The sequence below is a fragment of the Monodon monoceros genome, unplaced genomic scaffold (genome assembly GCF_005190385.1).
Source record: "Monodon monoceros isolate NGI ecotype Baffin Bay Population unplaced genomic scaffold, NGI_Narwhal_1 Super_Scaffold_2, whole genome shotgun sequence".
In the NCBI taxonomy this organism is placed as follows: Eukaryota; Metazoa; Chordata; class Mammalia; order Artiodactyla; family Monodontidae; genus Monodon; species Monodon monoceros.
In genome coordinates this window covers 78,986,427-78,996,707 of record NW_021703776.1, presented here as the reverse complement: position 1 = coordinate 78,996,707, position 10,281 = coordinate 78,986,427, and the positions used below count along the sequence as shown (strand labels likewise).

Sequence of the window (10,281 nt, the reverse complement as noted above, 5' to 3'; positions counted from 1 at the left end):
AAGAGAAGAGAACCATATATTTTCCAAGACTATGCTCTCAATTTTATAACCCCTCCAATCTCCTTCTATTTTCAAGACCAAAGGAGAGGTGTGAAGGGAGGTGCAAGAGCATTTGACCCAAATATTAGGTGAGAGAGAGAGAGACCTGTGCCTATGTCTTAGCAAAGTAAGGAAGGGTGACATTTTACCATAAACAAAGAACTCCTGAATTCATCAATGCTGCGAAATCTGAGAGTGAGATGGCAGGGCCAGAGGTGATAGGAAAACTACACGGGTCTTAACAAAACTTGTAAGAGGACATTATCTTTCTTTCCAAATGCTCAGTTTAAATTAGTTCCCCATAATTGGTGTAGAAAATAAAGAGAAATATATCTTTACCCTTCAAACAGCTTGATAAAATCGTACATCTGTAGCTAACCAGAGTGTGCAGGTATGTCAGGAACCCCACTTAAAAGAAGTAAATAAGAAGCGTATCTACACAGCCCATCTAAACAAAATCCTAAAAATTTGCTTTGTGGAGCTGAATGGCTAAGATGAGCTGTTATATTAATCAAATTACATAAGAAATGGCCAAATGTCTATTTTGTGCTGTGTGGAGACAGACACTAGCAATCAAAGCTAGAGAGTTTTAATGAGGAGACTTAATTAAGACACACATCTTCAGAAACATGAGTTTCTGCGAAAAATCACTGCCAAACTCAGTGCTAATTAGCAAAGATTGGGAATTCAGAAAATCTGGCTGTTAGAAAAAAGTATGCTAAAGAGTAACTATAGAGTACTGCCCACAGAGTATATTGTTGGGGTTTTGATCCTGTGACAGAAACTTGTAGATCTGGACAGCAACAGGTCTTTGAATGATGCCCAGCCAGTCTTCCCCACTAAGAGCAGAGTTCTTCCAAAAACATCCTGACACCTGGGAACCTCAAAACCAGAGACCAAGGACTCATTACATTCTTTGGCTATCCTTTCAATTTTTGAATAGCTCAATTTAATTGTAAGTATTGTCTTCAACTGAGCCAAATCTGTCTCTTCGAGGTTTTCATTTATTAATTCTGGCTCTGTGAAATTATCCAGATGAAGTCTAACCCCACTTCTCCATACCTCTATCTGTTATGTTTCCTCTTCTGTAGTACGACAGGATTCCCTGTTGTTTCTACCGTCCCTCATGTAACCCTGCTTCAGACCTTACCACCATCTGGGTCAGTCTCTTCTGAAAAAGATCCAGTTGCTGTTTTTCTTAAAGCTGTGGTGCCTCAAAATGTAATCTATTCAGTGTGTCTCCAGTCCTCTGGACTCTAGAATTTTGTAATTGCTACCTAAGTTTGTATTAACATTTTGGCAGTTACAACACACTGTTGGCTGATTTTCAACTTGTAATCAACTAAAACACCTGTCTTTTACTTATGAACAGCTATTGAGCCAGGTTCCTCTATATTTTGTACTCCACCAGTTGATTTTTAAGTCCAAATTTGTTTCATTCTTATTGAACAAATGATCAATGTCCACTTGTAGAAAAATTAGAAAATGCAGCAAGATAACCAAGATAAGCAAGAATATAAATTAAGTATAAATCATCCCTTTATTCCAAACATTTGAAGACAATTGCTATCTACATTTTGGTAAATACTTTCCCAACTGCCTTTTCTATGCATACATATGCTGATTGTTGGATATTTATGTGAATTTTTGTCTACACACACAAAATATAATTACATATACTCTTATGATCTACCCTTTTTCTAAGTTGCACTTTGTAAATATCTTTAAAATTTTAAGATACATATTTATTCATCTATATTTTCCTTTGAAATAGCTTCACAATACTCCAGTTTTAGATGTAACATTGTTCCAGGTACTATGGCTGTGTAACAAACCACTTCAAACTGTAGTGACTTAAAACAACATTTATTTTGCTCACAAATCTGCAATTTGGAAGCGCTCAACAACTTGTCTGCTCTAGTTAGAATCAGCTGTAGTGGCTGAAAGGCTGGAGGCTGGAATCATCTGAAATCTCATTCACTTATATGACTAGTAGACGCTGGCTGTCAGCAGCAATCTTAACTGGGGCTTTCTGCTAGGACACCTAAAGATGACCTTGCCATGCGGTCTGGGCTTCCTTACAAGCCGGGTTTCAAGGAAGAAAAGCCCCAAAGGAGAGAGAATCAGGTGGAAAGTCATATTGCCTTTAAAAGTCATCCAATTTCACTTTCATCATATGTTATTCAGTGAGGGAGCCACAAAGTCCTGCCTAGGTTCAGGGGAGGGGAAAATGTAAATGGGGGAGTGACAAAGTTAAGGAAGAACACGTGGGACTGGAAATACTGTTATGGCTATCTTTGGAAATCACTATCGCCACAGCCACAATTCATTTCACCTACTTAATACTGTTTAAAATGTCCACCATTATAAAAAATGCTTCAACACAATTCTCAAATAGACATTTGTATTTACACAATTATTTCTGTAGGATATTCTGAGAACAGTGATTACAAAGTTTAAGCACATTTTTAAGGCTTTTGATAGATATTGGCAAATTGCCATTCAGGAACATGAATAGCAATTTAGACCCCAATCATCAGTGTACAAATGGAAAAGCCCATTTCTTAACTCTAGCTTAAACACTGCATATTATCAGACTTCTTAGTATTAGCCAGTGCTATAGTATTGTTATTTAAATTTGAGTTTGTTTGATTACTAGTACATTTGAACATTTTATACATCTACTGATTATTTGTATTTCTTCTTAGAAATTGCTTTTTTCTTGGCCTTTGATCACTTTCCTTTTGATCTCTCTTTGAAGTATTTTTTAGAGAATTTTATGTATTAACATTAAACCTTGTCAAATACATTGCAATGCTTTTCCTGATTCCTTATTTGCCTATTATACTCTATGTAAAGTTCTGATGTTTTCCTGTTTTCAAAAGAATATTCATTTCTTAATAATGGTTTGTTTGAGGTCTTCTTCAAGACCCACACTTACACAAAAATTCACCTATATTTTCTTCTAATACCTTTTTTAAGACTTAATTTTTATATAAAATCCTTAATAAATCTGAAATTTGGGTGTATGGGAAGAAGTAGAAAACTACATTTTTTTCTAAATATCTCTTTTCTTGAAAACCATTTAAAAATTAATCATTTCTCCTATTCTTTACTTTTATTATTTACCATACACCAAATACATAAACGTACTACTTCCTAGTTTTTTTATTTTCTTTATGATTCCATTTATCTGTCTATTCCAACTTGTCTATCAAGCTATTCTACCTATTTATCAATGTATTCTTATGACGCTATTCTAGATACTGCTGCTTTATGGGCAATGATATGTAAACTTTTTTGTTTCTTAAAGCCATTTGAGAATCTGATGGATTGTTTGGATTCTATACCTAGAAAAATGCACGTGTGGGCATACACAAAACTGCTTTCATTCAGTTTCCTACAATTATCCATCTCTGAGACCCATATAAGGGGACTTCATCTTTGCATATATCTCATGAATTTAACTCTGAGTATTTTATTCTTTAGACTGTTATTGTGAATGAGTTCTTTTTTCCATTTCATTTTGTTATATTTGTTTGTTGATAGCATATAGGAAAGCTGTGGATTTTGTTAAACAATTCTTTTTGTCCAGCCACCTTTTTGAATCCTTTCAAATCTAACTGTTTTCATTTTAAATCCTTTGTGTGTTCTATATAGACAATCAAACCATCTGCACTGAATATAATTGGGTCTTCTCTTTCCCAGCATTTAAATATGTTAGAATATTTAAAACATATATCTTAGCTAGAATATCTAAAACAAGGCTTAATAATAATGGAGATAAAATACTTCTATTTTTATTCATTTTTTGATGCATGAGTTAATGAGAATGCAACTAAAATTTCACCTGGTTACATGTGCAAGATAAAAATTTTTCATTGTGTTCAATTTCCTTGTTTTTCATAAGTTTTTCTTCTATTCCCAGTTTGTTAAACATAAATGCCTTTTAAAGTTTTTATTTAGATATAATTCACTTGCCAAAAAATTCATCCTTTTAAAGTGTACAATTTAGTGGGTTTTAGCACAGCCACAAAATTATGCAACCATTACCATTATCTAATTCCAAAACATTTTGTCACTCCAAAAGGAAATCATTCCTTAGTAGTCACTCCCCATTCCCACTTACCCCAGGCCCTGGTAACCACTAACCCATCTTCCATCTCTATGAATTTGCCTATTCTGGACATCTCATATAAATACTTTCTTAGTGAATTCAGCCCATTATTTCAAGTCTAATGATATTTCTGAATTCTGATTCTACTCCAGATCATATTAGCTATTAATTCTTTAATGCTAGATGAATGTTGATCAATTTCATAAGTATGCCTCTGCATCTTAAGTCACTAAAAAATGTCACAGAAATGTGCCAATTATTTGTGCAATTTCTATGTAGGAATCTCCTGTTACATTGGTATAACAAGCTAAAAATTTACTCATCTTTAGAATCATCTTGTCTGCATGCCTGTATTTTGCCTAAAAAACTGTTAAGTGATTAGCTAAAATTACAACATATTGTTTCTGCTGTAGCAGCCAAACCCTGCCAAATGCTGAAATTAGAGTTTTGGGGGCAAAGTTTACTCTAAGTCACTACGTATTAGTTCTAATCAATGCACCTTGTTCTGTATGTGAATAAACTATCTCTTTCATAACAAAGGCCAAACTCTTTTCTAGTATTAACTACAAACCTAATGACCCACAGTTTTTAAAACAAAACTTTAAAAAAATATATCAAATTGTTACAGTTTTTCCATACTCTAAATTCTGTAAGTTTTCCCTTTTCTGTAATACCTAAAAATCATAGACAACGGGCCAATTGCTAAATATCCACTTTAGTGTCTGCTTTGTAAACACCACAGCCTAGATGGATAAATGGTGAAAGGGAAAACAGTATAATTCACATCAATCTGCCAAGTTGCTAGTGGTTCTTGACCCACAGTTTATGAAACCTTCCATATTGAATTTTATTATATTCAGAATATCATTCCTCCCTCAAACATTTGATCACTATAAATTATTATGAAAGATGAAGAGTCATGGACTCTGACATGCATGGCATGAGTATAGGGAAGGGCCAAGGAATGGTCCCATGTAGCACTTCGGCTCTTCAGGCCCCCTACCCTCAGATGGGGCCCAATGTCTGCTTCTGGGGCAGGGCTGGACCTGCCACCAGTCCCGGAGCGGGTATGGAGGCTCCTCTGTCCACTCAAGCTCCTCTCACAGCCCAGTCCTTCAGGCCTCCAGTGCTGTCAGCTGCAACCTGGCATTTGGACAGAACTGGCTTCCCACCAGGGTGGGGCCTCAGACTCAGAAGCTATCCATCCTCTGGAATCGGTCTCTTTCTAATTCCTCCTTGTAAAAGAGCTTGACCTCCCAGCTCACCAGGCCTTTGGTCTTGTGTGGATGTGTGTATACATACATGTGTACCGTAGAACCAAAACAAAAATGGAATCACTTTTGTTGGGGACAAAATGGAGTTGGCTAATGCAGGCACATTAATGAAAAAAATGAAGCTTAACCTTACCTAACATTAGCTACAGGAATTCACAGCTCTTCTCAGAAATTAGCAGAGGACGCCAGCCAATCCGCAGATGCCAAATCTGTTCACACCATCTTTGGCATTCCTTGTTCCTGACTCAGCTACTCTGAGCCAAATAAGGAAGAAGGCCACCAGGCTTCAGCTGAAAAAGACAAATTCCACATTTACCCCTTTAGTCCTTACTAGTCCCTTGTGTTATTTCACTTCCTTCTTTTTTTTTTTTTCTTTGTAATATCAATGCCTTTGTTACTGGTTTCTAAGAACTCATTTATGACTAAGGATGTTAACTATTTGTCATGCAATGCAAATGAAATGCTATGTTTTATTGCCATCAATTTACTACGGTGGGGCTTCCCTGGTGGCGCAGTGGTTGAGAGTCCGCCTGCCGATGCAGGGAACACAGGTTTGTGCCCCGGTCTGGGAAGATCCCACATGCCGCGGAGCAGCTGGGCCCCTGAGGCATGGCCGCTGAGCCTGCGCGTCCGGAGCCTGTGCTCCGTAACGGGAGAGGCCGCAACAGTGAGAGGCCCGCGTACCACAAAAAAAAAAAAAAAAAAAAAAGAAATGTACTACGGTGTTCTGTATTTTGGTTATGTATTAAAATATAATCATGTAGTGTTTAAAAACAAACAAAACACCTTTAGTCAATAACTAGCAGGGAACTTATTGCTCCCGCAGCCTTGAGTTTCCCAGTTTTGCAGGTCGTAAGCCTTGCAAACAAACTCATCTTTCTGCTTTGTTTTACTGTGTGTTTTTGACAATACATACCTGTGTGCATATAGGGGCCAGAACAGAGGTCCAAACTCACTGACGCAGTCCAGGACCCAAAAAAGAAATGACAGAAAACCTTCCTCCTAAAACGGCGGAATTAGAAGAGTGTCGGCGAGGAGACTTCTCCGCGCGCGCTGTATCATCGCGGTGAATAGAAGACACACACCCTGAACTTTCGCGAGAAGTAGGAAGTATCGCGCTGGCGCAATGCAGTAGCTCCTGCTGGTTTTGGTAGGTTCGCTGGCGGGTATGTGACAGAGGCAGTCAGTGTGGAGGCCACTGCACCCCCGGGGACTCGCCATTAGGAGCAGCACCTTAGCCAACACCTCGGAGATCGAAGCCGAGATGGCTCGGACTAAAAGAACAAGACCACAGCACACCGCTTAGGGCTGCTTAAGGCTCGCTCTGGTAAGCTTCGCGGAGAACTCATTACTCGAACAGGTGGTGGTGCTGGTGAGCCGGAAGGTTTTGTTGTAGCCAAGACAGGTGGTGCTCGAATTGGGTTTGTGGGCTTTCTAACTATGAGGAAGTCAGCCCAGCTCAGTAACTTGGCAGGGGTATATTCTGAGGTGGCAGCCTGAATTCACTACTCTAACCACTGTGCCCCGTGTCATCAGATACAGAGGGGCCAAGATCCAGCTCCTGGATCTCCCAGGTATCATTGAGGGTGCCAAGGATGGGAGAGGCAGAGGCAGTCAAGTCGTTGCAGTGGCCTGAACATGTAACTTGATGCTGGTTGTTCTGGATGTCCTGAACTGTTGAGACAGAAGAAGATAATTGAAAACGAGCTGGAAGGCTTTGGCATTCACTTGAGCAACAAACCCTCTAATATCGGTTTTTAGAAGAAGATAAGGGACGCATTCATCTGAAAGCCTCTTGCCCTCAGGGTGAGCTGGATGCTGAAACTGTGAAAGAGCTTTCTGGCTGAGTACGAAATTCGTAACGCCGATGTGACCGTCGCGATACCACAGCTAGTGACTGCATTGAAGTGGTGGAAGGAAACAGAATTTATATCCCCTGATATCTATGTGTTAGTTAAATAAGATTGATCAGATCTACACTGAGAAATTGCATGTCGTCTATAAGATGCCTCATTGCACCCATCTCTGCCCATCACTGCTGGAATTTTGATGACTTGTTGGAAAATATCTGGGAGTATCTGAAACTAGTGAGGACTTAGACCAGACGCAAAGGCCAGTTCCCAGATTACACATCCCCAGTGGTGTTCTGCCTTACCCCAGAACCACAGCGGAGGATTTCTGCTGAAAATTCGCGAAAATCTTATCAAAGAATTTAAATACGTTCCAGCCTGTGGTTTCTCTGTGAAACACAAAAAAATGGTTAAAGCCATATGTTGGGGGATGAGGATGTCATTTAGACACGGAAAACTTCCCCTTTCTCCATCTGCTAGGCCAACCCCTGCAGCTTTCCAAATGACCAAGCATCCTACCCCAAACCCCTTCTGGCTTTGGATCAAGATTCAGGAGGGAGATGGAGGCACCCAAACTGGCACAGCACTTACCTTCATGTCACCTTGTACTTTGAACTGCCTAAAGGACCAGGTAGGAAAAAAAAATGACCACATTCATTAGGATTTGTTTATTTATTTATTCTTTATCTATTTGGGAATTCATAATTAAGGTGGTCATAGGATCATAAACATTTTTGAAATCTTGTTCAGGGCATGAGTATGCAAATCTGCAAATATGTAAATAAGGACACCTTTACCTGAGGTGAGGCTAATGAATGTTTAATGAATGCTTGAGTGACATAACCTTTCAATGACAGTGCTCGCTCTGCTTTTCATGCTTGCATATTGGACACATCAGTAATTATTTAAACTTTTATCTTTCATCATTTAATTAATGGAAATAAAGACAAACCTGAATATATTCTATTATTGAAGAAAACGACAAAATATTATAACTACCGAAGAGAAAAAAAAATTTGTGAAAGCTCATTTTAGACCAATTTTGTTGTATTTTAAAATATCTGTATTTACAGAAATACATTAAGATAAATATAAGCTTTATAGTAACCCAAATATTTCCTCTTCATTTATGAGTATGATCAATAGGAGCTGCTACAAAACAGAAGAAAAGGTAAATCCTTAAAATATTCAGTTCTAGAATGTGTCCATGACCTTTTGTGCCTTGTGCCACGTGATGAATTATTCATAGAACATTGATAACAGTGTGACATACAGTCTTATACACAGGGGATCAAATCATTGAGCTAGGAGAGGAAGATTGTAATTCTTCTTTTGGCTCTGCCATTACCTGTTTGACCCTGGCCAGTTTATTCATTCATTCATTCGTTCATTTATTCAACTCAACAAAATTTTAGGGAACTTCTCCCAAGTGCTTTGCACTCTACCAAGCAATGGGATATAGCAATTACCAAAATGTCCCCAGCTTCATAAAGCTTACAGTACAGTCATTTAACCTCCATTCAAGTCATTTACTTTCTAGTCAAGACACATAATTTTTTTGGTCTCAAGTGTTCTTACTTATGAAATGAAAGAACTGGGTATTTGTAATACCGTATCAAAGACTCCTGAGTCTTCATCAATAAAACATGCTTTCAGTCATGTTCTCCATAATGATTGTAGGTTGTCCTCAGTTATGCATACCATGTTGCAAAATTCTTATGTGACCACTAGCAACTGTTCCTTGAGCCAATTGACACTTGCTGTATGGTACATCAAATACTACCACGATATTCACTGAACAACCCACGTGTCCATCCCATAATCATGACCTCTTTAAGTTCCACTCCTAACTCAGAGCATTCCAACCAGTGTGAAGGGGCTATGGGAGTGTGAGATGATAGCAATTCCCTCCAGCTATAGAGGAATATGATAAGGATGTGGTAGGCTAGAGCACCTGGCTTGTGGGCTTCTAAAGCAAACAACCCAATCTACTGCCTTTTATGTATTGTATATGTATATCATTTTCTAGGTATACCATGATGTAAAAGAAATTGGGAATTATTACTCTAACCAATCAAGTTATAAAGTAAAAAATGCAAATATTACAATGTAGGTAAAGAAAAAAGTAAATTATAAGAGCAGAAGAAAATTAGGAAATAGTCACTGTCAAGCTCTAAAAAGTCTTTTAGAGCACCAAAACTAATTTAATATTATCTGTATAAAATTGGAACCAACAGATTTTAGGCTATTTCAGAGAATATAATACTGTACAGGAATATGACATCGAATCTAAAGTAAAGGAGTAAGCAGCATCTTTGGTCAAAAGTCTCAAGCTATAAATTAATCATTTCAGTTTATGAGGCTGTGTCCCCTTCCCCTTTATTTAATATGTTTATAAATAATCATTCTCTAAAGGGACTATAAATAACCTCTATGTTTGTAAAGTTAAATAATATATACTACCAAATCTAAATTCCTGTGATTATGTCCCTGGAACCCTAAGGGATAATTATTTTTAAAGCTTTCTTATTCTGACTTAAATATAAGTAAATAAATTAGATCAAAGCCCTGATTTCTATAAGAACTCCTGTTGGTTCTTACAGAAATACCATCCCTCAAGGTTCTCAAATCTGTCAACCTCCCCATTCACACAGCCACTGCCTTAAGTCTAGCTTTCATGTCTATCATCCAGTCCCCCTCCCCATTGTTTCCAGAATGCTTCTCTGTCCTCTGCAAGATGTTTTGAAGAATCCACTTCATCTACAGAATTGGTTTCCACAGAAGGAGGAATACACAACCTACTATAATCTCAAATTGTTTCAGGAGGGATTTGTATGTTTTTCAAGTGGATTTTCTTTAAAGGTAAATAACACTGGTCAGCTGAGTAAAGTCAGAGTTCCCTGATATGGCACCCAAGGTCCTTCTTGATATGCCTTCAGCATTTCTCTTTAGTCTTGTCTCCTACCGTCCGTATTGCAAATAATTCTAAACTGTCTACGGT

General features: G+C 37.9%; 1 pseudogene; it reads left to right on the top strand.

The window, feature by feature from the left end:
• Positions 1-6,413: 6,413 nt before the first annotated feature.
• On the top strand, positions 6,414-7,727 carry LOC114901368 (annotated as a pseudogene).
• The last annotated feature ends 2,554 nt before the right edge of the window (positions 7,728-10,281 follow it).